The sequence below is a fragment of the Rhinopithecus bieti genome, unplaced genomic scaffold (genome assembly GCF_001698545.2).
Source record: "Rhinopithecus bieti isolate Rb0 unplaced genomic scaffold, ASM169854v2 scaffold_21542, whole genome shotgun sequence".
Classification (NCBI taxonomy): domain Eukaryota; kingdom Metazoa; phylum Chordata; class Mammalia; order Primates; family Cercopithecidae; genus Rhinopithecus; species Rhinopithecus bieti.
This window is the reverse complement of record NW_016810483.1, coordinates 1,535,342-1,561,859: the sequence shown is the minus strand read 5'-3', so window position 1 is coordinate 1,561,859 and position 26,518 is coordinate 1,535,342. Positions and strand designations below refer to the sequence as shown.

General features: G+C 40.2%; 1 long non-coding RNA gene across 2 annotated transcripts in view; it reads left to right on the top strand.

The window, feature by feature from the left end:
* The first annotated feature begins 810 nt into the window (after positions 1–810).
* Positions 811–26,518, top strand: part of LOC108542231 (uncharacterized) — a 43,570-nt gene continuing 17,862 nt past the window's right edge. Inside the window, exons 1-2 of one of the 2 annotated variants that reach the window (XR_001889197.1) lie at positions 811–880; positions 22,878–23,006. This is a non-coding gene — a long non-coding RNA (uncharacterized LOC108542231). Of the gene's footprint in view, positions 881–927; positions 1,004–22,877; positions 23,007–26,518 lie in introns of those variants that run through there. The other variant, XR_001889196.1, reaches the window with a different exon arrangement.

Below are 26,518 nucleotides of genomic sequence, written 5' to 3'. Positions count from 1 at the left end.
AGTGTGAAAAGACAGACATGGGAGACTTGGAAGGATGGGGGTGGAAAGGAGTGGATGATGAGAAATTTCTTAATGGGTACAACGTACATAATTTGGGTTGATGGATACCCTAGAAGCCCTGACTTCACCACTATGAAATCTATGCAAGTAACAAAATTACACTTGTACCCTATAAATTTTTACATACAAACAACAAACCCCTACCCATTAAACTGTACTTTACAGTATTTACCTCTATGAAGATTCATAGTGAGAAAGAAAAAAAATGGAATGTAATATGCTTCAGTTTTTTAAAAGGTATACTAAAGCTTTCATAGACAAAAAATGAACACTTGCATAATTTTCTTGCTTGTGTACCTTTTCCAGGGAATTTGTCTCCTTTTGAAAACACGTATTCATTTATCCAATCATTCATCAAATATTTATTGGACACTACGTGTCAAGCATTGAAGCAGGCACTAGAGTACATAGTGAATAACTTCCTGCCAGGTGGAGAAGACAAAGAAGTAAACAAGAAGGATAAGCCCTTTCCCAGGAAGGCACAGTGTGCCATGGGCATCTAAACACGGTACATGAACCAGTCCAATGCAACAGTCGTGTAAAAAAATGTTTCCCAGGTGAGACCTAAGATTTCCCCAGCAGAGCGGCGAGAGGTCATGTCCAAAGGCCTGGAAGAGGAAAGAATGTGCCTAATCTGTGACACTGCAGGGGGTGGTAGCTAGGAAAGGGTTCAGTACATAGAAAAAGAGATGAAGTCAGTGATGCAGGCAGTGACTGAGAAGTTCGGCTCTTGTTTAAGCCCAGGTCCTCCAGAAAGTGGAACCTGAGTCAAAAACTAAAGTGCTGACATTTCGGGAAGTGCAAGTCCAAGGTTTAAAAGGTAAGTTAAAAAGGGAAGTATGGCAAATAAAGAAGTCAGGCATGGTGAGAAAACTGTCACACACCGCTGTGTGGCCACCAAGTTACAAGGAGCCGAAAAGAGGCATAGCAGGTGGCTCAGCAAGTGAGTCTGCTTGGTACGTGGGATTGCTCTGGAAAGGCTGTGGGAAGAAACTCCGTCTTGTAGTAGGCCATGAAAACAGAGAGAAGGAGGAATTAATCTGCCCAGCTACACTCTACCTCCTGTTTTCCATTATTCAGGGAGCATCCATGGGGAGTTAATTTCCCCACACTTCTGGGTTGCAGCATCTGGTGCTTGGAGGCTGCTCAGGAAGCCAGATGTCATGCGCCATCATGCGCCATTTCGTCCCATTCTGGAAGTGGAGGGATGACTCAAAGCAGAGGTTGGTGTGTAGACTTGACAGGCCCACAGCTTCAACTTGGGCCCCAACCAGCTTGGGGTGTTCACGCATGGCCAAACTGAGCTTCTTCAGAAATGAAGAAATTGAAAGAATCTGCAATGGTGAATAGGTTAATGTCCGATAGTCTTTTTCCCTGAGAGAAACTATAAAGAACTTCAAGCCTAGGACAGCCCCAATCAGATGAAGAGCTCAGATGGTTCATCCTGGCGGCAGGGTAGGGGGTGGAATGAAATTAGCAAATCTGAGAGTGTGTCTGTCACCCTGTGGCCTGGTCTAAGGGAATAAGAATGAGGATGAAGCCAGGTGGATGGATCTGAGCAATATATAAGTCAGTTCCACTGTATTTTGTAATTAAGAAGATGAGAAGGGTGAGGGAGAGGATGGCACCTGCTTTCTGGCTTAGGCAGCTGAGGAGTAGATGGTGGTGCCACTTTCTGTGATGGGGAATTGTTGGGTGGTGTGTGTGGAGACAAAGTGGGATGCTGAGCTCAGTGTTGAACTAATTGAATGTCAGAAGCCCAAGGCACATCCAAGGAGAAGTGTCCTAAGGCAGTTGGTGGCACTAGTCTGGAGTTTGGGAGCAATGCCTCAGCTGGAAACACGAGTTTCTGAGTCATTGGAGTATATGTGGGTAATGAAGCAGGCATGAAGGATGCATAAGATGCCTGAAGGCGAATATTTTAAAAAGAGGAGAAAAGGGTGGAGGACCCAGCCCTTCCAGGCTCCTCAATGTTTCCAGATTCCAGAGGATACAGAGAAAGCATGGCCAGAGGTGATCTCAGGACAGGAGCAATTTTTTGGCGAGTGAGCAACATTGAGAGATGCACAAAGGAGTCAACTTAGGAAAAGCGTGAGAGATGTTCAATGAACTTAGAGATGAGGAGGTCTTTGGTTTCCTCAGGAAGGGCAGCATCAGAGGCGTGGTGGAATTTGGGGTGGGTGGAAGCAAAATGTACATAAACCATTAATCTTTTGTGCCGGGATTGCTTATAATTCAAAGCAGTTACTGTAATTCAGAATGATGCAAAGGTAAATAAATTAAAGAGAATTGAGCATTCCAGTAGGTTTTGACCCCTTATTCTACTTTACATTTCTGCATAGCATATTTGACAACTTGAAGTGATTGTATTTGTGCCACTGGTTGCTGTCTGCCTCCCCTAGAGAAGGAAGAACCAATCTCAGCACTTTGGGAGGCTGAGGCAGGCGGATCATGAGGTCAGGAGATCAAGACCATCCTGGCCAACATGGTGAAACCCTGTCTCTACTGAAAATACAAAAAATACCTGGGCGTAGTGGTGCGGGCCTGTAGTCCCGGCTAATTGGGAGGTTGAGGCAGGAGAATGGTTTGAACCTGGGAGGCGGAGGTTGCAGTGAGCCGAGATCGCACCACTGCACTCTAGCCTGGCAACAGAGCAAGACTCCACCTGGAAAAAAAAAAAAAAAAAGAAGGAAGAACCATGAAGGCTGCTGCAGCTTTGTCTTGTTCACTCCTGCAGCCACAGTGCTTGGCCCAAAGCGGCCATTCAATAAATATTGGTTGAATAAATGATAGAGAGAATCTGAAGAAAATACATAAATAAAAAAAGAAATCATAATTTGAGCTACATAAATATATTTACAGGCTATTTACAAAAATAATTGTAGATAAATGTTTGAATAAAAAAGAGGAAGCTGTGAAGACGACTATAGGACATCTCTCGTTGTCAGCCTCCCAGACTTTCTGGAAAGTTAAGTGGAAATTTATAATACTAAAAGATTGTCATGAATTTCAAAAAGGCTTTTCTAATCTACAACCCCCCTGTAGACTTTCATAAAGAGATTTTTGTTACCAATTAGATGCTAGACTGGAAAGTAATCAACTTAGGGGAAAATATATAAATATAAATGTGTATGTGTGTATTTCTTTTCTCATGATTTTAATCAACTAAGAGACAAGTAGAGTTTTTACACTAATTTTGAAGGTTGCATATTTAGAATCTTGCATTTTATTAAAGGCAATATCATAATACTTAACATCTATGCCAGAGACCTGCTTGGTTATATTATATGAAGAGAGGCATGCTTTTTGTGGAATCATTTCTAGGGAAGTGAACATTGAAATGACAATCCCAAGAAAAATGCTTTCCTTTGTCTAATTTGTTTTTACCCCTTCTTTACAGGTTTTTTATGTTACCATGCTTTAGCAGAAATCAATTCATCATATATTTTAAATAAAATGTTTCATAATTTACCAAGACCAATTTTGTCAGTAGCACAGTATGATAGATGTGTATTCATTTTAGATGATGGTGAATACTGATCTGTAAACCCTGTGGTTTCAGTGATAAGGATGGAATGTGCAAACATAGAACAGAGAATATGTTCTTAAAAAGTTAAGGAACAGTCTTCTTCATGATTTCAGCGGAAGTTAAGGAGGAAAGGGTACCACTTAAAGTATCTTAACAGTGGAAGAAGAAAAGCAAAATTCACAGCATCAGAAACATTCAGGGAAATTCATTTGTCCTTGAATAAGGTTTCACAAATATAGATGTGAAACAGTTAAGAAGCAACATTCCAGTTTTGGGTAAGTTAGGCTGCAGAAACAAATATAACCCCAAGTCTTAATGGCTTTCAACCACAAAAGTTTATTTTTTGTTATTATATGCCTGAACTGGCTTTAGAATTTCACGTCAGTATGACAGAGTAGATTTCTAAGAGCCTGGCCTGTTTGCAGGCAACAGCTCTGAACTCCAAACAAAATACTCTGAAGAGTGAGCAAAACCAGGCAGATTTTGGGAGGGAGTCAAAACATGAAAGAGGGATTATGAGAGGGTGAGTTTCTCATTTTCATGACTTCAGTCTGAGATTGGGTTGCAGACAGCATGAATGGGCAAAACCCACTAGAACATCTGCTCTTTCTGGCCTGAAGAACCAAAGGTTCTGGGGCAACCACTGCTGCTGGAAAGTGACGAGAGAATCCCAGAAATGATAGCCAGGGCAGAGGAGCCTCAAAAGCCTTCTGCGCGTAAATACTGCCCCAGTTCCTGACACCTGAATGATCAGTGCATGGGGCAGACTCAAAGCAGCTTATAGGTCAGGCTTAGAGAACAGAATTGAGATCTGAGCTGCAGCCCACCAAACGCAAGACAGAATTCCTAGTTTGAGTCTGTTTAAGTTAATTGCCTGCTAAAACAAAACCATCAACATTCTTTGTAAGAATATAACAGAATCACGAGTTTCTACAACATAACCACAAAGAAGGCAGGGGAGGAAAAACAGGAACAAAAGATGGCAGGGTGGAGGGGCAGGGACAGAAATAATACGAAATAATATCACTAACTGACATCACGTGGATATTTACCTCAAATATTAACATTGCTTCTATCACAGCAGAGGGAGAAGAGCAGCAAGGAAAGAGGATGATGGCCCTTAAGTCGTCTGCTGATAAGTAACAGCAATCATTTTCACTAGCCTTTCCTCAAGTCCCAGGTCCAGGCCTGACTTGCAGTCATGGGGCAGGAAATGATAATTGATTCACAGGGATAATTGATTCATAGTGAAACTGCCATCATCTGGTAGATTGTATTATTTATTCAAACATTATTTATTTTTGAATAAATAATACAATCTATTTACAATAAAAAAATAAATATTTTTTGAATAAATAATACAATCTGCCAGATGATGGCAGTTTCACTATTAGGAAAGAGTAAGTACTCATAGAGTCAATGACTTCTGCATAATGAGAAAATTTTTAGAGAGTATTTGCTCTCCCAACAAAATCCAGCGTTATCTATATAACCACAGCCAGCTCAGTAGCCAGTTACCTGCCTGATCCATACCCCTTCTCAGAGATTCTGTCTCTTACTAAGTGGATGGCACAAAACCACTTCTGTGGCCACAGCTAATTGGACCATGGGGTGGATGCCTGACGAACGTTGGGCCATTTAGATTTCCAAATCCCATCAATCCCGTTGGTGCCTGCACTGAGAGGCCAAGCAAAGCCAGGGTTGAGATGGAAGTGTCTGGCCTTATAAAGGTGAAGAGAGAAAGCCAACTGTGGAGAAAACCTCCTGTGTTCTTGAGATAACCCTATAAGCTTTTGTTAATTTAATAGGTGAAATTAATTTCAGAGGATTTGCAGCACTCCAAAGGGCACCATTCACATGGTAGTCTATAAAAATGACACTAGGAATTCACATAAACTATGGTGTGAATATTGCCTCTGGAGTTGTGCAATGCCGCGGTGCTGGGTTTCTGCTGCTAGAATAGAAGTCTTCCCTTCTGCTATTTCAGATAGAGAGCTCATGGAAGATACAGTGGAGAAAGAGACAGAAACATCATTCTTGGGGTAATAGTCAATGACAGTAGTGATTCTGCTGAGCACATTGAAAGAGAACAAACTTCTAAATTGCTTCTTGGATCTGTGCAACACTAAATTTGGAACAGGAATAGCTAGAATTATGGAAATACAAAAGACAGAGACAAAACAAATTGTGAACTTTGACTGATCACAGACAGCATTTTTTTTGTAACAGGTATAAGCATCCCTTGCTATAAGAGTTGATTCTGATGCAGTAATATACCATTTATAGTTATTTGATAATGCCTTTCTACTCTCAAACATGAGAATACAATCCAGTACGTATTTTATGTATACATGTACTTTTCATTGACTAATTTGTCTTCATGACTTATTCCTGAATGAGAATTCCACACCAAATAGCTTTACTTTGATTTACCTTCTAAAATTGCACAAACACATCCCTTCTATTAATTTCACTTTGCGAACTTGTCTCCTTATATAGTGAAATATCTAAATATAAGTTTTACAACCTCATATATTTCAAAGTTGTTGACTTCCTTTGTCACATAATGTTAAAATATGCCATATAATCCTAATCCATACAATTCAAAAGAGTAGTACAAAATGTATAGACAAATGCTCTCCTGCTGTTTTAAACACCATTCAGCAAGTTTTATAGCTGAAGGGTTTGCCGACATAATTATTACTTTCCTATTATGGTGAGTATATGAATATTTTTTATAGAAAGATGCTTCTATAGCCAGGCACAGCATGGACCATTCAAAAGCCAAGGCCAAGCCCTTTGCTTGCTCTTAACCCCTTTGTAGTATTTTTTGAAGCATTGTATTTGATAGTATAGCAAACTCTCAATTTCCTAGACTCGCAGACAGAGATAAACAGCAAAGAAAGTTCTCCAGTCATTTGCCAATCATTGGTTTTCATATTTATACTTAGAATGTGCATGTGAATTAAAGTTTTTATGGCAACAGTAAGTGTTCTCTATGCATTTACTATCAAGAATATATTTTATGTCTGTGATGACTAAATAAATTATCTCAGATAACAAAAGTATCTTTAGATCATGTCATCATCACCTAAATTCAGCTTAAGGAAAAAAGACATTGACAGCACTCCTTAGCCCATCTTTCTTCATATTTTAGCCTGTTGTCTTAGACTAACAGTTGAAAATTATAGCATAATACAACAAAGTAGATGAATTGATAAATGAACTCGACCATTCTTTGCAAAATTAAAAGCACCATATCAATTTAAAGTGTTGTTATTGCTGATAATTAAGGAGACAAATATCACCAGTTGAGGCTAAATTCAATCTGTTACCCAGTGGCACAGATTATAAAAATATTCCTTCAAAGCTCTTTTGAACTCTTAAATTTTAGAAACAGCTTTGCACATAAAAGGAAATTGTGAATGCTAGCTAATATGGGTTTGCCCGATGGTTCTCGGACTGGTTTAAATGTGCTTGGCAAACCCTCAGATAAGCTTCATTCAATAGTCACAGTTATTTACTGGAAGAAGTCTGATTGGATTTGCTAATTCCATAATATGCAGTGATAGGAAGGAGAGGTCTTGAAAGTCCATTGGTAAACAGCTGTTACTCTCAACTAACTCAAAAAAGATTTATTTCCCTCAAAAATCACAGTTGGTCATGATACCTTGGCTAATTTCACTCCAAGATGTTAAAATTGCTCCCTTCTGCCAGGTAGCCCTTGTAGCAGAGGATTGGGTCATCTCCATGTTCTTTGCTGTCTGCTTAGCTTCTGTATGATGTATTGCAAATAGCTTTGCTGAAACAGTTCAACAGTTCAGCCCAGGCAAGAATTACAATTAGAAGTGGTCAGCTGGGTGTGGTAGCTCATGCCTGTAATCCTAGCACTTTGGAAGGCCAAGGTGGAAGGATTGCTTGAGCCTTGGAGTTTGAGATCAGCCTGGGCAACATAGTGAGGCAACATGAGTGTCTGCTTAAAAAAAACAAACTGCCAGGCGTGGTTCCGTGCTTGTAGTCCTAGCTATTCAGGAGGCTGATGCCAAGGAAGTTGAGGCTGCAGTGAGCAATGATCATGCCACTACCCTCCAGCCTGGGTGACAGAGCGAGAGACCCTATCTCAAAAAAACAAAAAAAGAAAGAAAGAGAAAAAAAAAAAAAGCGAGCAAAATTTGTTTGGCAATTAGTATCTCTCAATAGCCTGAAAGCATTTTTAAAATAGCCACATAAATATTTCCACATCACCTGGCATTGTGGGCGTACTGAAGACAGATCACTCCATGGAAAACCTTTGAATGAATACTCAAACAATGACAGCATTTACTTGTACTGGAGAAGTGAGGGAGGCAATTGAGTAATCCTGCCTCTGCCACATACTAGCTGAATGATCTGGGGCAAAGTCGCAGGCTTCTCTTAGACTCGATTTCTCTTTTGTAAAATGGTGGTTGGTAATAAGGATTTTCTGAAGAATAAGTAAGATCATATTTGAAGTGTTAAACAGTATGTAGAATGGACTCAATAAATGCTAGCTGCCATTATCCCACAGTGTATTAGTCAAGCTTCTCCAGGGAAATGGAGCCAGTAGGATGTGTATACATATATACCCGCGCGTGTGTGTGTGTGTGTGTTCATTTAAGAGAGATGTATTACTCTGTATTAGTAAGAAACTCTTAAGCTTTAAGTGACTCTTACTTATGGTTGAATACAGAGTCACATATCTCTCTTATATGAGTATACACACATATATACGCACATAGATGTGTATGACAGAGAGAAATAAAAAAGTGAGAGAGATTGAGATTTTAAAGCATTGGCTCATGAGATAGTGGAGGCTGGAAATCCAAAATCTGCAGAGTGGCCCAGCAGGCTGGAGACCTTAGGGAAGAGTTGGTATTGCAGTTCAACCTTGAAGACAGTCTACTGGCAGAATCCCCTCCTCCGTGGGGGAGGTCTGTCCTTTCTCTCAAGGCCTTCAACTTATTGGGTGAGGCCACATTATTATTATTGGGTGAGGCCACACAACTTACTGGATGAGGCCACTCACATTATTGAGGGTAATCTGCTTGACTCAAAGACTACTGATTTAAATGTGAATCTTGTTTAAAAATACCTTCACAGAAATACCTAGAATAAGGTTGGAGCAAATATCTGGGTACCGTGGCCTAGTGAAGCAGACACATGACATTAATCATCACACAAAGTGATGAGGATCTAGTGCTTCGTTCACCTTCTCTGACAATAAGAAACAAAAACAACAACGAAACAGAGAATGTAGTGCTTTGTGGATGCCAGGCACTGTGCGAGACACTTTCCATATATTAATTCACCATCTTCTTCACCACAACCGTTTGAGGTAGGTGCTGTTATTATGCTCATTGCAAAAATGAGAAAACTTAGCACCGAGAGGGTGAATCACCTGCTCAAGGTCATACTGCCAGGGATTTGTGCTCCCTACTGCCACAATAAACTATCAGCTTCATCAGGACAGAGCCCAGACGTGTGGTACCTGCTGTGCCTAGCACATACATATCCTAACAACTAATTCATTCAACCTCTTGGATTCCTTCAGACAATGAGATATTTTTTCTGAATCAATTCGCTGTTTTGTTTTTGGTTTTGTCTTGTAGATGAAATCTCAAGGTAAGATATATTTTGTGTGTCTGAAATACTCCCAGGCAATTAGTGACAATGTGCTGTGGGAATGAATTTGGATGGCGTAGGGAATGAAGTCATACATACTTCATTTAAGTGCGGATACAGGTTTTAAGGAGATAATGTAAGTTTCCAAGTTGACTTGCTCATGTCATGGAAATGGCCCAGGCAGGGAGAAAACCTGGAGTTATTATAAAATATGTATTAAGTGCAAACATTCCATCAGTATAAAATTTTTGATCATGCATTCCCAATATTTGTATATGTATTTATAAATTACATAATGGGCCGGGTGCGATGGCTCACACCTGTAATCCCAGTACTTTGGGAAGCTGAGGCGGGTGGATCACCTGAGGTTAAGAGTTTGAGACCAGCCTGGCCAACATGACAAAACACCATCTCCACTAAAAATACAAAAATTGGCCGGGCATGGTAGAGCACACCTGTAGTCCCAGCTACCCAGGAGGCTGAGGTGGGAGGAATGCTTGAACCCAGGAGTCGGAGGTTACAGTGAGCTGAGATCATGCCACTGCACTCCAGCCTGGATGACACAGGGAGACTCTGTCTCAAATAAAAAATATAAAGATAAATTACATAATGCACAATTGCAATGATGCATAAATGCTTTATAACATATACACAAAGAATGAATTTTGAAAAGGATGAGATACGAAATAAATGTTAATTGAAATTCTACATTCTTTTTGATTTTCACACTTTAGTAGTTCTTCTTGTGCCCTCCCCACTTTAGTTTTAATTGACTTAGAATCTTGGGTAATTGAAAGCTTTTCCCGCCATACAACTTACTGAGAAATGAATTGGCTTGCCCCATTGACATCATGTATTCAGTGAGATAATGAAGCTCAGCAGAAGAGCACAGTGAGAATTCAATGAGATAATATGTGTGGTACTTGTTGTTATCACAAGAGATGCATTATTGCAGAGTTGTTAAAGAGCACAGACTCCAGAAGCTGACGCCTGGGTGCCAATCCCAGCTTCACCATGTACTAGCTGTAATCTATTAAATGAGGTTGTTGTGGGGTTAAATGAATTAAAAACAATAAACAAGTAACATTCTTACAACACCTGGCATGTACTAAGCACTATGTAAACGTTATTGGGTGCACCACAAGCACCCATAAATGTTAACTGTTCTTAATTGTAAAAACCAAAAGTGTAAAGATATACACTGAGGTCATTTGACCTTCATCCTTTTCACTTTTTTCGCCCCAGGGCTATACAATAAAAATGTTCAGAATGATGACTCTGAAGTACTGCCACAGGATTCCATTCACTTGGATACCAGTCACAATTTTTGCTACATCTGAGTACCACCTATACCATCGCTAATATTTGTCTTTAAATCAAGTTGGGCTTAACACCAAGATCTATTTCATTATTTCCGAGAGCAGTAATATTGGTGAAATCATGTATTTGATGTGCTAGTAACATTTATTTTCCAAAAAATATATGGAAGTAAACATATAACCACTAAAATATTTCCCAAAGGAAATCCACCATTATACAATCCTTAAGTCGTGAATGTTACAATTATATTTATTTTACTTAATGAGATAGAAGGATATAAGAACGTGTTTTATATTTAACCAGGTTTACTTCGGACACCCTAGTTCCCTAGCAGTTTAACAAATTAGGATTCCAATGTTTTAATTTTTGATACTTGATATTATTATTATTATTATTATTATTATTATATTTGAGATGGAGAGTCTCACTCTGTTGCCCAGGCTGGAGTGCAGTGGCATGATCTTGGCTCACTGCAACCTCTGCCTCCTGGGTTCAAGTGATTCTCCTGCCTAAGCCTCCCAAATAGCTGGGCTTACAGGCACGTGCCACCATGCCCAGCTAATTTTTGTATTTTTAGTAGAGACAGCGTAGAGAAGGGGTTTCGCCATATTGGCCAGGCTGGTCTCGAACTCCTGACCTCGTGATCTGCCCACCTCGGTCTCCCAAAGTGCTGGGATTACAGGGGTGAGCCACTGCGCCCCGCCGATACTTGATCATTATTTTCTTTTGGATGAAAAGAATTTCAGTTTCTTTTATTTTTCCTCACTGGGCTATTTCATAATAATTAGATTTTATTTAAATAAGGCCTAGATGCAAAGTTTGATCATTGTTGTCATAGGGGAACTACAAGTGTCAGGTTAAATTATATCAAATTAACCAGTTTCCCCATGCATGCATATGATAGACAGATTAGAGAAAAAGTTAACCTATGTCTAGAATGCCAAAAGAGAAATTCTACCATATTCAAATTAAACTGATTCCTATCAAAGGTATGCAATTTCTACCTTGAAACAGACTGTAAATAATGTTCCAAGCAATTCTGAGCTAAAGTGAATCACATTTTTTTTAAGAGACTTGGTCTCAGTCTGTCACCCAGACTGGAGTGCAGTGGTAAGATCATAGCTCACTGTAACCTTGAACTCTTAGGCTTGAGCTGGGACTCAAGAATAGCAGGGGCTATAGGCACATGCCACCAGGCCAGGCTATTTTTAAAGAAAATTGTAATTAGTTCAGCCACTGTGAAGAGTAGTTTGGAGATTTCTCAAAGAACTAAAAAGAGAACTACCATTCGACCCAGCAATCCCATTACTGGGTATATGCCCAAAGGCAAACAAATTGTTCTACCAAAGACACCTGTACTTGTATGTTGCAGTGATATTCACAATAGCAAATATATGGAATGAACCTAGCTGTCCATCAATGGTGGATTGAATTTTAAAAATGTAGTACATATACACTAATGGAGTACTACATAGTCATAGAAAAGAACAAAATCACATCCTTTGCAGCAATGCGGATGCAGCTGGAGGTCATTATCCTAAGTGAATTAATGCAGAAACAGAAAACCAAATATTGCATCTTCTCACTTATAAGTGGGAGCTAATCCTTGAGTACACATAGACATAAAAATGGGAACAGTGGATGCTGGGGACTCCAAAAGGAGGGAAGAAGTAGGGAGTGAGGGGACAAGGGCTGAAAAACTTCCTACTGGGTACTATGCTGGGTGATGGGACCAGTTGAAGCCCAAATCTCAGCATCATGCAATATACCCTTGTAACAAACCTGCACATGTTCCCCCAATCTAAAATAAAAATTGAAAAGTGTGGTTTGTTTGTTTGTTTTGTAAAGACAAGGTCTTACTATTTTGCCCAGGCTAGTCTGAAGCTCCTGGCCTCAAGCAATCCTCCCACCTCTGCCTCCCAAAATGCTGGGATTATAAGCGTGTGTCACCATGCCCAGCCTGAATCAGACCTTTTGATCTTCCCATTGTTTGCCTGCATTCTTGACTCTGGCCATAGACCTGCTGGCTACTGACTCTTCTCGTCTAAATTGGAGTCCCGAACAGATTTATTTTAAATATGTTCAACCAATATGCTAACATGTTGAAAACTATTAGGTAATCAGATGCTTTTAATTTCAAATGGGAAAGATATCTCCTGGAAGATAATGTAAATGATTGAACAAACTTAAGTCATCTATATTATCATGAAACTCGATCATATTTATTGCAGATGCTGAAGTCATTATTACTATAATGATTAGGGGAAACAAATCATCTGAGCCAGATCCATTCCTTCACTTGGTCTCGCTCTAAGCCTACGTGACAGGATGGAGAGTGATCTCATTTTAGAAAACATTGAATGAAATGGAGCATTCTTTAAATGAGACACATACACACAGCTCAGGGTTTCTCAGTCTCAGCACTATTGACATTTTGGCTAAATAATTCTTTGTTGTAGGTGTCTGTTCTGTGCGTTGCAGGAAGTTTAGCAGCATCCCTGGCCTCCACCCACCAGATGCAAGTAGCAGTGTCCTTCCCTCTCCCACTAGCTGTGACAACCAAAAACGTCTCCAGACATTGCCAAAATCCTCCTCACCCCCACTGAGAACCATTGACACAAATCAAGAAGAAAGTTTTGCCATTGTATTTTCTGAATGTCATTGCCAAGTTTAGCGGGAGAAAGTTGATTTCTTTATGGGAGATTTTGTGTGTGTGGTTGTTTTACAAAATCCAAACTATAAATAACAGATGTGAGAAAAGATTGAATGTTTATTACCCAAAGCCATATAAATTCAATAATAAATAATGGCTTTCTCTAAAAATATGAGAAGTCTTTTCAAAGTCATTAGTTCTGATCATAAATGAATTTAGCAGCATTTCTTTAAATTTTGCCCTTTTGTAATGAATTCTGATAATTCATGGAACTGGTTGTTAAATAAAGAGATAGAAAGGTCTAATTTGCTGGTTCATTAAGCTAGCTTATTTCATGACACTGTGCATATTGCTTTGAATTTCATATTTCTGAGCAGTGGAGACAATAGTAGTATCCATCCATCTCTAATGTAGTGTGGCAGACAATTAGGAGCTCAAATGTATTAAATCTCATTTCATCAGAGATATACACAGTGATTATTATTTTATTGCCAAATACTGTCAGCATTACATTTCTTCAACAGCTATTGTGATACCTGATTCACATGCTTAAATTTGCATTAAACACTGTGCTAACAACAATAATAATTTGGGTTGTGTTTTCTTTTCTTTTCTTTTTTTTTTTTTTTGAGATGGAGTCTCGCTCTGTTGCCCAGGCTGGAGGGCAGTGGCCGGATCTCGGCTCACTGCAAGCTCCGCCTCCTGGGTTCACGCCATTCTCCTGCCTCAGCCTCCCGAGTAGCTGGGACTACAGGTGCCCGCCACCTCGCCCGGCTAGTTTTTTGTATTTTTTTTTAGTAGAGACGGGGTTTCACCATGTTAGCCAGGATGGTCTCGATCTCCTGACCTTGTGATCCACCCGTCTGGGCCTCCCAAAGTGCTGGGATTACAGGCGTGAGCCACCGTGCCCAGCCCAGGGCTGTGTTTTCTTATGTGACATTATTCTGCTCTTTTCTGTGTGTGTTCACCCAATGCTAGTTTCTTTTTTTTTCTTTTTTTTTTTGAGACGGAGTCTCGCTCTGTCGCCCAGGCTGGAGTGCAGTGGCCGGATCTCAGCTCACTGCAAGCTCCGCCTCCTGGGTTTACGCCATTCTCCTGCCTCAGCCTCCCGAGTAGCTGGGACTACAGGCGCCTGCCACCTCGCCCGGCTAGTTTTTTTTTGTATTTTTTAGTAGAGACGGGGTTTCACCGGGTTAGCCAGGATGGTCTCGATCTCCTGACCTCGTGATCCGCCCGTCTCGGCCTCCCAAAGTGCTGGGATTACAGGCTTGAGCCACCGCGCCCGGCCTCAATGCTAATTTCAAGGGTGCGAAGTTTTACACAGACTTTATACAGAAGAGACAGCTGTAGCGCTAAGAGAAGGCCATGGTTTTGGGGTCAAAAACAAGCACTAATGCTGCCCCTTTCAATTCAGGTAATCTTGGGAGGTTACTTCACTTAAAATAGAACTAGAAGAATCTTATTTTATTGTTTTATATAGTCTTTGTCAGATTTTTAAAATTGCAGTAACATTACTTTTTGAAACAAATGAAATTATACAACAAAAAAGCTAATTATTCACTCTTCCATCTCCTTTGACCATCCCTATAGCCTATTTCTCTTCAAGTAGGTAATACTAATGATTTAGTATATATCTATCTTTCACTAATCTTCCATGAACCCCTACAAGTAATTTTACCTAAATACAATCTTTCCTTTTTTAAGTAAAAAATTGAATTGTATTATACATATTTTTCTCTAACTTGCTTTTCTGAGTTTAGATCTAAGCCATCATTTTAAATAGCAGCATAGTATTTCATAGTATGAGTATATAACATTTGTTCAACCATTTCCCTCCTGATTGACCCCATGTTCTTTCCAGTCCCTTGGCACACCACGAACAATGATGTAATCAATGTCATCAGGCATACAGTGCCAGGGCTAGATACTTTCCTGCAATTGGAAATGGGAAACAGGGACATTTCACCCAGTTTAACACCTCTGAGGTTCAGTTTCTGCATTTGCATTGTGAGAATCACAACGTCTGTCCTACTTCCTTCACACATTGATATATGGATGGTTGGAGCCAGTAGATTAAAATGATGTGATGGTTTGAGGATCAGAAGGGCCCTTCATAAAAACCCCACTCCAGCCAAGCTGCAGCCTTGGAAAACTACCTGCTTTTCTCTGCTTTCACAATCTCAAATAATATTTGTATGCTTGCTGTATGCTCTTCAGCTCTGGAACATTTTTTCAGCAATTAAAACCACTTTTTCAGTGGATAATTCACTCTTTCAGTGATTGGTAATTAGGTTACAAAGAGTCACATCAGGTAATACTCCAAGGCAGTGCCTGACTTCTGAAAGCCAGAGTAGATGAAGCCTGTGCATGTGAGTGTGTGTGTGTGTGCATGAGAGGATGAGTGTGTGTAAGGGGGAGAGAGAGGGAGTGCACTCAGTAAATTCACTCAGTGTGAAAGTCATCCAGTAACACAGTCACAAGCAAGAGTGAGCTTTGGAAACTCCCCATATGTTAAAGGGATATATAAATATTTAATATATTTAATATTTTACCTGGTACCATAGTCATTTTAACTTATTCTACTAATATTATCTAATAATATGTGGTGTACAATTTCTCTCCAAGAAATTAAAGTTCTGAAAAAGTACATCCATACTTACATCTTATTGCATCTTCAAACCACACTTGCGTTCACGAAGCAGGAAAGGGTCAATGTGCAATGACTTATTATTTCACATTTACCTGACAGGCTGCAAAAGTGCACATGATATTCTAGTTCAAGGGCATTTAGGTCAGAGGATATGCTGAGGGCTATGACCCACTGGGTTATGAAATGAACTGAAATATCAAGATTGACATTTCTTAAGTGAAATGGAATAGAATGGAAAATGTCAGAGTACAACACTCCAAAATACGATAATTGTTGCTTCATGAATCTTCTGTTTCAGAAACATAAATATGTGTAGGTATGTCATGTGTACTAGATCTCAATGTTATTAAAACTATTAAACACATTATAAGGTACCTATTCTAGGCTGGGTGCGATGGCTCATGCCTGTAATCCCAGCACTTTGGGAGACCTAGGTGGGCAGATCACTTGAGGTCAAGAGTTCGAGACCACCCTAGCCAGCCTGGGAAATCCCGTCTCTACTTAAAAAAAAAAAAAAAGCAGTGGGGTGTGGTGGTGCACACCTGTAGTCTCAGCTACTCAGGAGGCTGAAACAGGAGAATTGCTAGAACCTTGGAGGCAGAGCTTGCAGTGAGCCAAGATTGGGCCACTGTACTCTGGCCTGGGTGACAGAGTGAGACTCTCTCTGAAAAGAAAGTCCCCATTCTAGTGACACTTTGCTCATGAGATCCAAGACAGTTAACCACTTTGCTATCTAGTACAGCTGCCTCTCTGTGTGCTATAAAGATGTGGCCAGATAAACTTGCCTTCCTTCTTCAAATTTGTCTTTTCCCCCATTATTTCTTTCTGGAAAGTGGTCTTTGATGCAATGGAGTGTGGAAACAGGAGGTTAACAGCACAGTCACATATTGATGTTAAACCTCAAGAGGTGGTCAGTGCTGGTGAGATAAAGATCTGTTTGTTTTGGGGAGGCTTTGCTCTGAAGAATTGGGTGAGGCTTGGAAGACCTAATCCCTTCACCCAAGATATAGTAGGAACCCTGGAGGAAGGGAGGGGGTAGAGAAAATCAAGTGGGTGGGCAGATGGTGAGAGTAGGAAGAAAAGGGAGCCCAAAGAAGAGGAAGCACTCCCAATGTCCATTAGGAGGTGATTTAAGAGATAAAATAATATTTTGTTCCATCTTGTGAGTTTGCTGTAAATCTTTCTTTCTGTTACTCCATCGACTCAATAAATCTGTATTGAGCATTTTCTGCATGTCAGGTTATACTCCCTGGACATATCAGGAATGACCAGAACAGACAGACGTCCCTACATTATAGGACTTACAATCTAGGAGGGTGGGGGAGGACAGACAGATATTAAACAAGTGACTGAAGCATGCTGAATGTCAGGTGGCAGTATAGATGATGGGGAAAAAAGAAAGTCAAGCTGGGAGGGGGATAGGCGTGTGTGGCATGGGGGCTGGGGGTGAGGGTTTGCAATTTTATATAGAGTCGTCGTGTTCAGTAAAGAGAAGGTTAACTGTGGAGCTGCGACTTGGAGAAAGCATGGAAGCCCAGATATCAGGGGAAGAACACTTCATGCAGGAGTGTCCCTGGGTGGCCCAGCAGAGATGCAGGGGACAGTAGAGGAAGCTGGGGTCGCGGGACATTGTGGGTGGTGGTGGGGTCCTATAGTGCACAGAGCCTTGAAGGTCATTGTGAAGACTTTGCATTTTGTTCCAGATGAAATGAGATGCCATAGGAGGTTTGGAGCCAGGGGTGACATGCTCTGACTTAACATTTTAAAAAGACTACTTTGGGTGCTGCGTGGGGGACAGTACCTACATGCTCTCTCAGACATGACAGATGTGACTAAGGCACAACAGAGAGCAACACAGATGTGAAGCACGAATTCAAGCAGTGAGGGAAACGTCAAAGTAGGTTACAAGTCAACATCCACTGCTCCCATCCTGTCATCATCAACTCAGTGATGAACAGCAAGTGGTAGCTTCTCCACAACCAGCGGCAGGAGCCTAATCTACAAGGGCCAATGGAGGACCAGGCCATCTCTTCCTTCACACTCTGGAATTGGAGTCTCCCCTTCCATGAGCTCTGGCTGACATGGACAGCCCCGCTCCCTCACACTCGTGCTCTCTGCCATTGCTGCATTCTTTGCTTCCTTGGCCTGTTTCTGAGGCCAGGCCTCAGGTCATGTAACACCAAGGAATACAATGTCCCCGCAGCTGGGCTGTTGTCATGGTCAACCCAAAAGGCAACTCTGTGCTTTTCTGCTGCCAACTTACCCCGATGGCCATGGCTATGCCATTGCACATTTCCTGCTGCCGCTCACTTCTAGGAGTGGTAGGAGTCCTTTACTCTGTCTCTTCCCTGGGCAGAAAAGGAAAGAGAAACTGCCCCAGATCACTCAGCTCCATTCTTCTGAGCAATCTTTGCAGGCTGACACAAGGCCATGAGTCTTTCTCTTTCTCTACTGTAGGCCTCTCCCTACCTTGCCCTTTTAGATAGGTGGATGGATGGGCGGGTGCAACAGAAATGAGTACCCTAAGTGTAGTTCCCCTTTCTCTATCTAGTTAATGGAGGAGGAAGGGCACAATTAACCCCAAAGGCAACCACTATGCTGGCCTTTCTTTAACTCTAGAATACGTCCTCCCAATATTCAGACCTTTTAGCAGTAGGCAGACCATCCTCTCTTCCATCCTGACTGTGCCCAGTACTTGTTCTCAGCCTCCCACAACATGTGTGTTGTCAGAGAACAGAACGTTAGCTCCAGCTGTCTCAGGTCCAGACCAGTAGGTTATACAGAAATTATCATAAAATAGGGACTTAAAACCTAGATGACCGGTTGATGGGTGCAGCAAACCACCATGGCACATGTATACCTATGTAACAAACCTGCATGTTCTGTACATGTGTCCCAGTACTTAAAGTATAACAATTAAAAAAAGAAATGGTAAAATAAGTGAATCAGTTGCTCACAGAAAGGAATGTATGTTGACCATACAGATTGGTACCTATAAATCCTAAATTACCTTCCTTAACATAAAAATTGTCTCCTGCTCAGAAAGAACTTTATAAAAGCCCACTAATCTGCTGCTTTCAGATACTTGGACCACTCAGGTAAGCGGATCATCAGTTTTCCAGGAAGTGGCTAGCATGGAATCCTGGTTCCATTGAATGAGATATTTTAGGTGCGATGGTAAAGGAAAAAAAAAGTAAGCTCTTTTGGCATTCATAAAATCTGCAGTGTAGACATTCACATACCTTCTTCCGTTGAATTACATTGCTACAACACAACTCTACCTTGCAGTGTATCAGAAAAAAGATAGGAGGACTTTCCTATCTTTGCCTTTCTTCCCCTAGTGCTTGCAGACAGAATGCTATCTCCTCTCTAGCAGCAGCCAAGGGATGTTGGGGCAAACAGTCCCTCATTAATTAATTGAGCAATTGATTGTTGATTTGTATCTTTTTGTGTTTAATGTTTGACTTTTTTTCTCATATTCTTTTTTAAAAAAATTCTAACATACAAGAAAGTGTCTACCTCCCTCCTAGACCTAATTAACTCTGAACATTTTGCCTGTAGTCCTAGCTACTCGAGAGGCTGAAGCAGGAGGATTGCTTGAGCCCAGGAGTTCTGGGCTGTAGTGTGTTATGGCAATTGGGTGTCCACCCTAAGTTTGACATCAGTATGGTGACCTCTTGAAAGCAGGCAACACCAGGTTACCTAAGGCGGGTAAACTGGCCCAGCTCAGAAAGAAAGCAGGTCAAAACTCTCAGGCTGACCAGCAGCACGACAGCATCTGTGAATAGGCACTGCACTCCAGCCTGGGCGATATCATGAAACCCCATCTCAAAGCAAAATTTTGTCATATTTGCTTCAGGTGAAGTTTTTTCCCAAAGAAACAAAGCATTGACTCAGTGGAAGCTTCTTTTATACTCTTCTCCCTTCTTCTTCAGAGGTACATTGAAGCAGATATTCTTCTAATTTATGTTTTTGTGTTTTATTACATATTTGTGTAAGATGAAGCAATATATGATGTATTTTTTGAATTTTATTATGAAAAAATTAAACATAAACAAAATTACAGGGAATAATATATAGATTTTGGGAATTTTTAACATCTGGGTAAATGATACCAAATTCCACATATCTTCCTACAGTTTGATTTTATATACCTTATCATGTTTCTGAGGTGGATCTGTATTGATACATTAGATTCATTTCATTCACTTTAACTTCTCTGGAGTATTTCATTATAGGAATGGCTATAACTTACTTTTTACTTTGTTTTATTGAGACAGAGTCTCACTCTGTGGCCCTGGCTGGAGTGCAGTGGTGCAATCTCAGCTCATTGCAACCTCTGTGTCCCAGGTTTAACCAATTCTCCTGTCTCAGCCTCCCGAGTAGCTAGGATTACAGGCACCTGCCAACACGCTGGACTAATTTGTGTATTTTTAGTAGAGATGGGGTTTCACCATGTTGGCCAGACTGGTCTCAAACTCCTGACGTCAAGAGATCAGCCCACCTAGGCCTCCCAAAGTGCTGGGATTACAGGCGTGAGCCACTGTGTCTGGCCCCAGATCCTTTTGATTGAAAATGATAGAAACTCAAATCAACTTAGCTTAATCAAAAAGAAAATGTACTGGCTCATGTCAACTGAAAGTGTAGCTGTGACTGAATCCAGGCTTTCACAGAATCCTCTGGATTCTCTCTCTCCATGCATCTCTCATCTCCACTTCTCTTTGTGTGTTGGACTGATTCTATGTAGACAACCTTTCTAAGTGGGAGTGTTAGGGGTTGGGGATGGGGAGTGGGAAAGGACCTCTGACATTACAAGAACTAATTGCTTACAATTTATTGAGAGAGCGAGAGTGAGAGCGCAAGAGTGAGAGCACGAGAGAGAGAGAGAGAGAGAGAGAGAGAGAGAGAGAGAGAGAGACTGAGTCCTGGTAAGACACACTTTTATTCCAGTTTGGAAAATTCTTAGAAACGATGTCAACTGGAACTGAAATAACCACGGGGATGATAAGTGGTCCAACCCAGTGATGGTACAGTCCAGCACATGGGAGAACAGGAATATGAGTGTGTGTGGGGGGGTCGTTAGGTACTGTGGTTGACAACCCCACCAGAACTACTTGGAATGGGAAAGAGTTTCTCATCAAAATAACATTACACAAAAGTGAGAGCTGTACACAACAGAGGGACCTCAGAGAAAGCCACTGAGAGGGTGGCTGTAGTTTTGGCCCAATCCATAACCCACTGAGATACAGATACAAGAACACTGGATTTGAATCTGGAAGTCCATGGTGTTGATACCAACACTGACAGAAGCTGTGTTATCTTGGACACATTACCAAACCACACTGAGCCTTTTTCTTCATCTTTAAAATGAAGATGGTTATATCTTTTCTAGGGCTATGGTGATGATAAAATGGTATAACCATCTACAAGCTTTTGCTAACTTCAGATTTTGCTATTCAAGTTGTTCAAAATAGATGGGGCGTTGGCAGCTGACTTCATCGTACAGAGATCTTGGTTGCACTGAAGTTGTAAGGCTTTTTTCTTCAGCAATAAATATTTAATCACTTGGGCTAAGAATGATACTGAACAAAAATACTCTCGAAATATAATGTATATTTAATTGTTATTTCATTTTTGATACATTTCCATCAATGCCTTTTGTAGTAGCAGTCAATCTTTTAATAAATATTCATCTTCATTTGAGAGCAAGAGTGGATTCATTGGTTTCCAATATTACATTTTTTTAAAAGGGCATATTTTTAAGCACCAGTGATTTTTTTAAAGTCTCTTTTGAACTCATGAAACATTGCTATTTTCAACTGGAATTAAAGAACATTTCTGACATATTTCAAACCCTCTCTCTGAACAAGGATGCAAACAAATACATTACATTAAGGAAACATACAAATGGGAAAGTGCTTTTTTGAAAAACAGGTAATGATATTTCAAGGACGACATAGAACTATTCATTTCCGATATTCTCATTACCATTCCTAGCAACAGGCATATACGTCTCTCAATTCCTGTGTAGTTCTGCTAATCTCTCTACACAATATTCAATTTTCTTACAACGTTTCAGCTGATTTATTATTTCCCTCTTGCGTTTGAACTGCTAAAGATGCAATGTAACCCCATAAATTTGTTTCAGGCTCTCAGCTTCGATACCCAAGGTTGTTAATACCCCCCAAATATTCAGTGCTTACATCATTCCTTTAAATGTGCTCTTTCTTGCCCAATGAGTTGTTACATAATTACATGGTGGCAGTAACAATATCATCTTGTTTTTATAGTTTTATGATTAAAGATATAAAAATCAACTGAATTGAAGTAAATGCTAAAAGATATTTGCAAACTATAAGAGATTGCTACCATAGTTTATCACATGTAAATGATAGAGTATATATATATTTAAAATTGAATTTTCTTACTATATGGTTTAAAAATCTGTTAGAGTAAAATATTAATGTGCTACCTGATGATTCTCTACACACAGATTATGTCTTCTATGGTGGAAGTTAAAAACAATTGTGGAAGATTTATTTTTGCTACCCATTCCCTTATGAGAACCAAAACGTTTCCATTGAATATTTGCATTTAAAGTTACAGCACTCAAGAAAGGAGAAAATTTTTAAAATGGGACTAGTTCTTACACCACACAATTCTCAGCCTTTTACAGCTTAAAGCATACCAAAGAGTAATTAGGGGACCAACTGTCTCAGTGTGCCAGAGACAGAGGGGGTTCCTGGGATGTGAGACTTCAGTTCTAAAACCAGGGGGAACTGCAGACAAACTTGGACAAGTTGGTTCCCTCGTGGATAGTTTGGCCTCAATTAATCCCTCATGCCCTGCATCCATATCTTTGCAATGGCTTCACTATGAGCAAAGTGTACCTGCATGCCCCTTGTCTTTGGGCTTGGCCATGTGACTTGTCTTGGCAAAAATATATGGGTAGAAGTAATAGTGCGCCTCTTTCAAGGTTTAAGACATCTCGTATGTTTCTAATTTCTCTTATATCTCTGCTACAGAAATGCTCTGCACTGGGGCCTGCCACCTCACTGCACCAAGGAGAATGAGACCCATTGGGAGTGGAGCCGCCTCAGCTGACACACAGATCTGCAGTGAAAAGCAGAGTTGCCCAGATGGGCCCAGCCTAGGTCAGTAGAACCCCAGGCAACTTGCAGCTGTGTATAGAAAATGCTGTTACAAAGCCACCGAGATTTTGTCATTACTGGTTACACAGCATTATTGCAACAAAAACTAACTGAAATAGGTGTTAACAAATACTCTTCCAATTACTGTTTATTGAGGTCCTACTGTGTGCTAGCCACTGGGGATGCAATGATGAGCAAGATGGATACAATTTTATTCTCATGGAACTTACAGTTAATTGTTGTGGTCCCTGAGGCCCTTTTGGGAAGGGCTGCAATGTCGAAATCATTTTCAAAATAATACTAAAACATTATTTGTCTTTTTCTCTTTTTTTCACTGTGTTGACATTCCCACCAGTGATACAAAGGTAACTGCGCTCTTAACTGCTGAAATTTTGATACAAATCATGGTGAGGGTACCAAACTATAGGAGTAGTCATTGCATTTACTATCATCGTGTACTTACAGTTTGAAAAATACCAGTTTCATTGATGAATGTCCTCAATGAAGTGGTAAAAATGATTGATTTAATTAAATCTCCACCCTGAGATTAGTATCTTTATAATAATCTGTATGCCACAATATGAGGTACCCATCAAGCTCTTCTGCTGCCCACCGAAATATGATGGAGCAATCGACAGATGATTGAAACTGGTTACCCATTTCGATGGAAAAGTCCAATTCCTACCTTACAACATAACTAAAAACCATACTCCAATCATATTACAGATTTAAATACAAATGAAAACAAAAAACAAATGGAAGAAAATATAGAAATATTTTTTAAGTAATTGTGACTTGGACACTTTTTTCCGAACATGCACAAAGGCCAAAAAAACACTGGGGCCTTCCGTTTTTCCTTTATGCACTTCAGAATTATTCTAATTTCTATGAGAATTTTTCATAATAAAACTAACCCCATTAAGTAAACAAAACAAGTCTATGCCAGCATTCTTAACAAATTGCAACACAGATTTCATTGATGTCATATGAAGAATGAGCACGTTTTAAGCACAATGATTGTGCAATTGATTATAGTTGAATGGTAAATCTTATCAGAAAACAAGTATGGACGACCCCAGACTCTCCCCACCATTTGTCATCCACAGTCAGCATTTCATCCCCTTTAGAGTAATAGCCTATTATCAAAATTATACCATTTCCCTAGACATTCCAGAAGGCTAGGATTTTTAAATGCCTATGACACAATCAGAGGGGGTAAGCACAATCCTAAGATGTTCTGCTTGCCACAGTCAATTGTTAACAGCTACTCTTAATAATTTTCAGGCCTAAAGCATATTCTTCCTGGAAGATGGAGCCAAACCCCATGGTTTCAAATTAATTCTTATTGAAGAACCATGCAAAGATTGCTTTTTGGGCTACAGCCCACAAACATGAGAAGAATATGAGTCAGGTTCTTAGATTTTCATAGGGTCTCTTCTAGCACAGACCACGCCCTTTTAGGAATTGGAAAAAGACACCCCTCCCAGTGGAAAAATTAGAAAAAGGTGCCTCTTTGGGGCAGAAGAATTAGAAAAAGTCAGTCTTTCCTCTGGGTGGGTGCATCAGAACATCAGCTAGATTTCCACTTCCCATAGCTCCTATAGCTGAAAGCCTTCTTGGGAGAACACAGCTTGGCCATCCTGCATTTTTACAGCATAAACTCTGCTTTTTGCTGCCTGGTCAAAGAGTGAGACTTGCACGAAGCAGTAATAGAGAATATGCATACAGGTTGTATAATTCCTCCTCGAATGAGTTGTGAAACAAGGCTCATTGGACAACTAGTATTTGAGACAGAAGGATGAAGGGATATAATCTCACAGCTCTACCTTTTATTCTCTTAGAATGGGGGTCAGCAAACAAGGGCCCACATTTTAAGTATGGCAATACTTAGATTTGATTGCCTAGCACCTGTTAATCAAGAACCTAGGTCACAAATTCCTCTATCAAACCATGGAAGGCAAAAAGTTGTATATGCAAATGAGCATACTCATTGGCTTTTTTAAGATAAAAAAATAAATATGTAATCCAATTTGCTGTTCCTTTTTCACTTGGCTGCTAGGACACTCAGCTAAGTTTATGATTCAACTAATGTAATTTCTCACTCCAATGTAACATCAACTCTCTTAAACTATCTTTTATTGTCTTCCTTTTTAATTGTGTTGTTTTTACATTATGTTATATAGCCTCTAATCCTCTGTCGAAAGGTAGAAGTTTATAGATTTTATATTATTAAATCTTGTCCAGTGCACCTTCTGCTAACAACAGGGAAAGTACATGGATTTGGTGTCAGCCAGACCAGGGTTCAAATCTTAGCTCTGCCCCTTACTTAGCACCATGCCTTTGGGCAATTTATTCACAATCTCTGAGCCTCGATTTCCTCTGTAAAGTGAAACAATAATAGTTACCTTGCAAGGTTGCTGGGGAAATTAGAATGAATATATATAAGTATCCTTTAGATACTATTAAACAATGTTTTTTATAATTTATTTTTGTAAACAATGTCTTACTCTGTTGCCCAGGCTGGAGTGCAGTGGTAAGATCATGGTTCACTGCAACTTCAACCTCTCAGCCTCCAGCCATCCTCCTGCCTCAGCCTCCTGAGTATCTGGGACTACAGGAGCATGCCACCATGCCTGGCTAATTTTTATATTTTTTTGTAGAGATGGGGTCTAACTATGTTGCCCAGGCTGGTCTTGAACTCCTGGGCCAGGTGATGCTTCTGCCTCAGCCTCCCAAAGTGTTGGGATTACAGGCATGAGCCTCTGTACCTGGCCCTACATTTTTAAATATTTCTTGATTAGAGAGTGGAGTGGTAAGGCCACCCCACTCCTGCCCTATTTTTATTTAATATATTTATAACACTAAACATTTATTGGTCAGGCGTGGTGGCTCACATCTGTAATCCCAGCATTTTGGGAGGCTGAGGCGGGCGGATCACTTGAGGTAAGGAGTTCAAGACCAACCTGGCCAACATGGTAAAACCCCATCTGTACTAAAAATACAAAAATTGGCCAGGCATGCTGGTGTGCACCTGTAATCTCAGCTACTTGGGAGGCTGAGGCAGGAGAATAGCTTGAACCTGGGAGGTAGAGGTTGCAGTGAGCGGAGATCACACCACTGCACTCCTGTCTAGGTGACAGAGTGAGACTCCATCTCAATATAAGAAAAATAAAGTTTATTAATTTTTATTTAAAACATTTAAATAGAACTTGAGGTAGCTTTGAAATGGAATCTTATAACCATTCCATTACTTTAGCATATTGTTTATGAGAAGTTTTTCCATAGCTTCTTTGGCAATAAAATGACATCACTTTGCCCTACTCAAATTTTATAGAAAATAAAATTATCTCTGTTTAATAACCAAGTAATATTTGTAATTTTCTTAAACTCACTATGCTCACACAGTGACTGTGTTATCTGTCAGAAAATCAACATCACTGAGAGGCGTTCTTGAAATTCTTCCCTTTGCATAATCGTGTTTATGACCCTCAATTGGTATTTGGCAAATGGAATAA